Source organism: Nannospalax galili, unplaced genomic scaffold, assembly GCF_000622305.1.
Source record: "Nannospalax galili isolate Female #2095 unplaced genomic scaffold, S.galili_v1.0 scaffold102, whole genome shotgun sequence".
Lineage (NCBI taxonomy): Eukaryota > Metazoa > Chordata > Mammalia > Rodentia > Spalacidae > Nannospalax > Nannospalax galili.
In genome coordinates, this window is record NW_008351958.1 from 6,499,426 (window position 1) to 6,506,414 (window position 6,989).

The window sequence follows — 6,989 nt, forward strand, 5'->3', positions numbered from 1 at the left end:
CTATAACCTCTCCTGCCATGGGGGGGGGTGGCCTGGTCTATAATACCAGATGTGTATTCCATCCTTAGGAGTGGGCATTAGGTCCAATTGAAATTAGCTGGTTGTATATACACTAGACAAGCCATCAATTACACCAGCAGGAACATCTTGTTTCGCATGTTGATAGTGCAGCACACAGGGTCTTTTGTTGAACAGGATAATGGAGGACAATTCTTCCCCAGCCATCTGCATAGCACCTTCTGGCACTACGAAAACCACCTATCCAGTGGCAGGGAGTTTCCACCTTAGTCCAAGCTTGATTTCTCCCTTTCCTGCACTCGCATCATGCAGTGTCTACAACAATAGTGTCTTACCGTCCACCTCAGGTGTACAACCAACATTATTGGCAACCATCTTTATAGTTTTTGGGCTCTCTGGGGTCCCTTTGGCCAACTGCTCACAGGGAGGCAACACACCCCAGTACTGGGATTTTCATTTAACAACTTTATGGCTTCTGTAAGGGCCTTTTTCCACCCCCATAGGGATCCTTCTGGGCTTAAGGCTATCAACTGTTCCTTTAGCAACACATTTTTTCTTTCAATTAACCCTGCTCCTGAAGAATTGTATGGAGGGTGGACACACCATTGAACCTGATTATCCTCAGCCCAAGCTTGCACAACTGTACCTGTGAAATGAGTGCCTCTGTCACTATCAATTTGCCTTGGGCACCTATACATGACACTGAGTTCAGTAAGCCCCTTAATAGTAGCCTTGCCCATTGCTCTCTAGCAAGGAATGGCCTTTGTTAGGCCTGTGGCAGTGTCCACACAAGTAAGAGCATATTTACAACCCTCACTGACTGGCAGGGGCTCTATATAATCTACTTGCCATTTTCTCACAGAGGAAACTGCCTGGTGCATGTATACCATCATGGCATCCATCCTCTGGGGCCATAACTGGGAACATGCTTCACAGGCCTGGACAGCCTGTTGGAAGTCAGCATATTTTACCAGAATGCCAGCTGCTTTGGCTATTCTCCATAAGTACTCTGAAAGTCCATTGTCATCCATTCCATGTGAATGGAAATTGATCTTGGGATTCAGCAGCTAGGGGAATACTAAAGAATGCATTATTGAGGTCCACTGCAGCATGGAAGGACCCCATTTTCCATCCAATGAGGCTGCCTTCCTCTGGAGCAGGGGGCGCAGTTGGGATTATCCAAACCTCCTGTTCCCTAGTTTCTCTTACTTCTGTGGTGAATTGCTGGTCAGGTCTTAAAGCCCTCCACAGGCTCACCAGCACAGCATTTGGCTGCCGATCAATCTTGTCTCTAGCAACTCCGGCTCTGCACAGATCCATCTACATCTGTGCTCAGGAGATACAGGGGCCTCTTTTCTGAGTTCTGGCCCTTTCCCCTTGTGTCTACTTCCTTTAGCACCTTTCGAATGCTGTTTACATGCTGGTCTAAATCATTTAAATCTGCAAGAGCCTTACCAGCCTCGTACAGGTCATGCTCGACCATGGGGCTTAGCACTACTACCAAAGCTCCATACCAGTCTCATGGGCCCTGCTGAATCAGTTTCTTTCTTCAGTCTCCTGTAAACACAGTTCTATCTGGGCCAGTAAACTTAGTATCAAATACAGCTTCATCATATCCAGCTGGCTATGCCAATTGTATGTCAAATTTACTGCTGGGAGGTGCATGTGGCATCCAAACCCTTCCTCCCATGGTTCTGGTGACAACCTGAGAAAAGAATTATCCAAACCCTGGTTTGAAGAATCTTAATGAGTAGATTGGACTTGCTAACTGAGCTTGGGGTGTGGGTTTACTTACAGACTAGCAGGCAACCCCCCCCCATTCATGGCTGTGTTCTAAAGTCTACACCCAAACATAAATTCCCGTGGTTCAGGACAGCCTCACAAAATGTTCAGAGACCGGCCTCATGGTTTTCCCAGCTTTTATGCCCTTAGCTCCTCCCAAGCAAGTAGCTATGGTCAACCATTTGGCTGGAAGAAGGAAGGGGAGTGGCTTCTTTGCAGAGCGTGGGAAGGAGGCGGGTCCATGGCTTGTCATCATAGGGTCAGAGAAACATCCATGTCACAGTCGTGTATAAAAAATATATTAGCTGGGGCTGGATCAGTGCTAAGCATAATGATTTTTCAATAAAAGTAAGACCTAGCATTAGGCCTACTATTCCAAGTTTCTCTGGGCATTGTGACATTTCGTTGTCTGATTGACAGAGATGGGCACTGTTCCTAGTCTTGAGCATCATAATCCTTGTAAACCTTTCAGGTGGTTCTTATCTGAGCTTCAGGTGTGCTTTCAATGAATGAGTGATTAACACTCAGCAGAATCTGCACAGGTATCTTCTTGAATATCTAGATTTCACTGCTCACAGCTTTCCCATCTTTTCCCTGTGAGGACTAGGCATTTTTCTCTCACTCACTCCAATGCCCATGCTTAGAGTTATTCACTTGTCACTTGCATTCTTCATCTTTGTGGCACAGAAGGAAAGGTAAAGGTGAGTAGGCCTGGCAGTGCCTTGAGGATGTTCTTTGTTGACTGATATTCAGTATCTTGAAATATATCTTTTGTTTCCTCTTTGGAAGTTTCTTCAAGTGGAATGGTAAACTGTTTATTACTTCATTTTGATGAGAAATGGAATTCAGAAACAGCTTAGTTAACTGAAATTTTTTGAAAACTTTCTGTGATAATCTATATAAAATATCATCTTTACTAATGCTTAAATATCAGAGGAGGGATATCCCAAGAATCTGAAATTAAACATCAAGTGTTTGGCTACAGCAAGTAGCTATCCTCAGTACCATAAGCAGAAGTGACTGCTGGAAAGGATGCAGGGAATCTAAGGACTCTTATCCACTGTCGGGAAAATAAATTAGTTTAGCCACTATGGAAATCAGTATAGAGGTGCCTCAAAAAATAAAAATGGAATTATCATATGATGTAACTATACCATTTCTGGGTACATACCTGAAGGATATATAGGAAACTAAAAAATCCAAACTGCATACCACAAAGATGCTTTCATATTCATTATAAAAATCCTAGCCTTTGAAGGAAAATGGATGTTACTGTAGATCATCATGTCAAACAAAATAAACCAGGCTAATCAAAACAAATATCACATATATTCTCCCAAATGTAGAATTGAGATAAAAAAATAACATTCTTAAAAGTAGAAAGGTAGTTGCTTAGTAGAGGAAGAGGAATTCCACTATTTGTAATTGGTAAATGTGGCAATAATTTCCAATGTTCTTAAAGTAAATTTTTGAGATATTACAGAGCATAATATTTTCACTTTAAAGAAAATAGTGCTTATAAGAATATGATTATTATCAGCTTTTCTGGACCTGCCTTGATGAGTTTTCTTTCCCAAACCTCCCCCACCCTACCTTCTCTGAGAGGACCTTTGAGCACTACAGGAGGCTTTCTCTGATCAGACTTGTGTAACCCCTCTCTTACACCTCCCTGTGCCTGCCATCCCTACACTGTTAGGACCTCTGTGGCCACTCAGATCTGGCAGCTTTCCAAACCTGCCATGGGAAGCTTACTTTCTCATGCCTCTGTGCTTTGTCATCACTATCTCAGCTCTACCAGGAGCCTTGTGTGCTTCTGGGAGTTTTTTCAGACCTGCCTTGCACACAAACCTGACAAGGTTACTTAGAATCCTTATGCCTCAAGATCTGTGAGCTCTCTCAGCTTGACCTGTCAGCCAACCAGTTCATCTAAAAACCACCCAGACCACCCTGCTGTTACAGAACGATGAGGCATCAACCCAGGAATATCAATTCAAAAGTTGGACCTATCCATAGTGTAACTGGTACCACTTCTTACACCCCATTTGCATATCAATACAAAGTGACCCTAAAACTGAACACCAAGCACTACTCAATGGGCCATAACTTGACAAGTTGGAGATATAGCAAACTAAGATATAAATAACCACTCAACAAATATGAGACCACCTACGCACACCAAGAAAAACATCCAGATGCCTGGGTCTAATCAAAAAGGCAAAAAAAACAAAATCATGAATAACCAAGATAATATTACTACTACGGAAATTAGCACCCAGAGAGAATGGCAATCTAGCAGATGCACAGGATAATAATTTCACAATTATAAATATGTTCAAGAAATTAAAGAGGACATTAATAGAATACTGAATGAAAACACAAGCAGCTGAATTATAAAACTATTCAAAACATAAAATCAGAGTTCAACAAAGATATAGAATCTCTGATGAAAAGCCAAACTGAAATAAAACCTGAAATGAAAAGCTCAGGAACTCAAATAAAAACTTTAGTGGAAGGCAGCAAAAGAAGTGGAGGAAATAGAACAGAGACTATCAGACCTTGAATATAAGCTTGAGGAAATGGAGCACTCAAATGAAGAAAATGTTAAATCTAAAATAACCCAGAAAAGGAATGTGCAACACCTTTGAGGCACTGACAAATATCAAACCTATGAATTACAGGCATACAAAAAGGAAAAAATTAAAACACAGATCAGAGGCACAGAAAATATTTTTAGTAAAATAATGAAAGAAAATTTCCTAAATCCAGGGAGAGATATCCTATCATGGTACAAGAGGCACACAGAATATCAAGCAGATGGGACCAGAACAGAAACACTCCATATCATTTAATATTCAAAACTTTAAATGTACAGAAGAAAGAAGAGATATTGAAAGCTGTATGAGAGAAAGATCAAGGCAAGCCTGTCAGAATAACTGCTAACATTTCATGGAGACTATGAAAGTGAGACGGGCTTGAACCAATGTCCTATAAGTCATGTAAGAACACAGATTCTAGCCCAGACTACTATACCCAGCATAACTATCAGTTTTAATTGAAGAGAAAGAAAGCCTTTCCATGATAAAAACAGATTTAAGGAATTTATGTCCATGCAATCAGCAAAGCAGAGAATACCCAATGGACACTTTGGTCTGAAGACTAGATTAAACACTCTCTAGAGGGCACAGATAATAAATAAATTATTACAGAATAGTCAACCAGAAAAGGTCAAATAAAATAGCACTAAAACACCAACACAACAGAAATTAGCAAACACTGATCAATAACAATTCTAAATATTGATGGTCTCAATTCCTCAGTAAAAAAGATGCAGACTAACTGATTGAATCAGAAAACAGGGTCTGATGATTTGTTGCCTCTAAGAAATACCCCTCACCAACAATAATTACCATAATCTTAGGGTAAAAAGGTGGAAAAAGATATTCCAAGCATCTGAGCAAAGAAATAAACAGAAGTAGTTATTGTAATATCTGAAAAAAGAGATATCAAACTAAAACTAGTCAGAAGATACAGGGAAGGCCACTTTATACTCATTACAGGAAAAATGTACAAGGAAGTTACTACAATCCTAAACATATATGCACCACATAAAGGGTCACTCGATTTTATAAATGAAATATCATTCAATCTAAAATCACACATTGATTCAAACACAGTGATACTGGTGACTTCATTACCCCTCTGTCACCAATAGACAATTCAACCAGGCAAAAAACTAAAAAAGAGAAACTCTGGAGTTAAATAATGCCATAAGTCACCAGATTTATAGGTACATGATTTCTTTTTTCAGGAACTGACCTGGAAGCTGTCTAGACACCTTATTTATGACAATGAAGTCACAGATACATACTGGAGAAAAGGCAGCATAGTAATAGCCAAATAGGATAGCAGCATGCAGAAGAATAAAAAATCATCACCATGCACAAAATTCAGCTCCAGATGGATCAAGGACCACAATATAAGACTTAATAACATCAAATAGATAAAGGAAAAGTAGAAAATACACCACAATTTATAGATACAGGAAAGGACTTTCTGAGCAGAACTTCTTTAACACAGTCATTAAGTCCAACAACTGACAAATTGAACCTTATGAAACTAAAAAGTTTCTGTACAGCAAAGACACCATCATTTGAGTGAAGAAGCATCCTACAGAATGGGAAAAATTATTTTCCAGCTACACCTCTGACAGAGGGTTAATATCTAGAACATACAAAGAACTCAAAAAAGTAAACATCAAGAAAACAATTGCCTATCTTTTTATTAGGCGGTTTATTTTCTTCTTTCTTTTTTGAGTTCTTTGTATATTCTGGATATTAATCTTCTGTTGGATGCACAGACAGCTGGTAAAGATTTTCTCCCATTTAGTAAGTGTCCTCTTACCTTCCTTAGTTGTTTCTTTTGCTGTACGAAACTTTGGAATTTAATGAGGTCCCACTTACTGATTGTTCACCTTAGTGCCTGAGTAGCTGGTATCTGATTCAGAAAGTCCTTTCCTATGCCTATATCTTGGAGGCTGCTGCCTATGCTTTCTTCTAGCAGTTTTTGAGTTTTGGGTTTTATATTGAAGTCTTTGATCCATTTGGAGTTGACCTTCATGCGGGACGAAAGATAAGGATTGTTTCATTTTTTTTTTTGCAGGTGGAGACCCAGTTTTGCCAGCACCATTTGTTGAAGATGCTATCTTCCCTCCATTGTTTGTTCTTAGAACCTTTGTCAAATATCAGGTGGCTGAAATTATATGAACTTTTTTTTTTTTAACTTTTTGAAGCAGGGTCTCCCTGTAGCCCAAGCTGTCCTGAAATTCACCATGTAGACCAGGCTGGCCTTGAACTTAAGTGATACACCTGCCTCTTCCTCCCAAAGTGCCTGGTCTTCTATTGTGTTCCATTCATCTACATGTCTACTTTTGTGCCAGTATCGTCCTGTTTTTATGACTATAGCTCTGTAATATAATCGAAGATCTGATATGGTGATTCCCCCAGCATTGTTATTGCTGGAGACTGTTTTGGCTATCCATGGTCTTTCATGATTTCATATGATTTTTAGGATGGTTTTGTCAAACTCTGTGAAGAATCTTATGGGTGTTTTGATTGGGATTGCATTGAATCTATAAATTTCTTTTTATAGGATAGTCATTTTCACAAAATTGATTCTACCAATTCATGAGC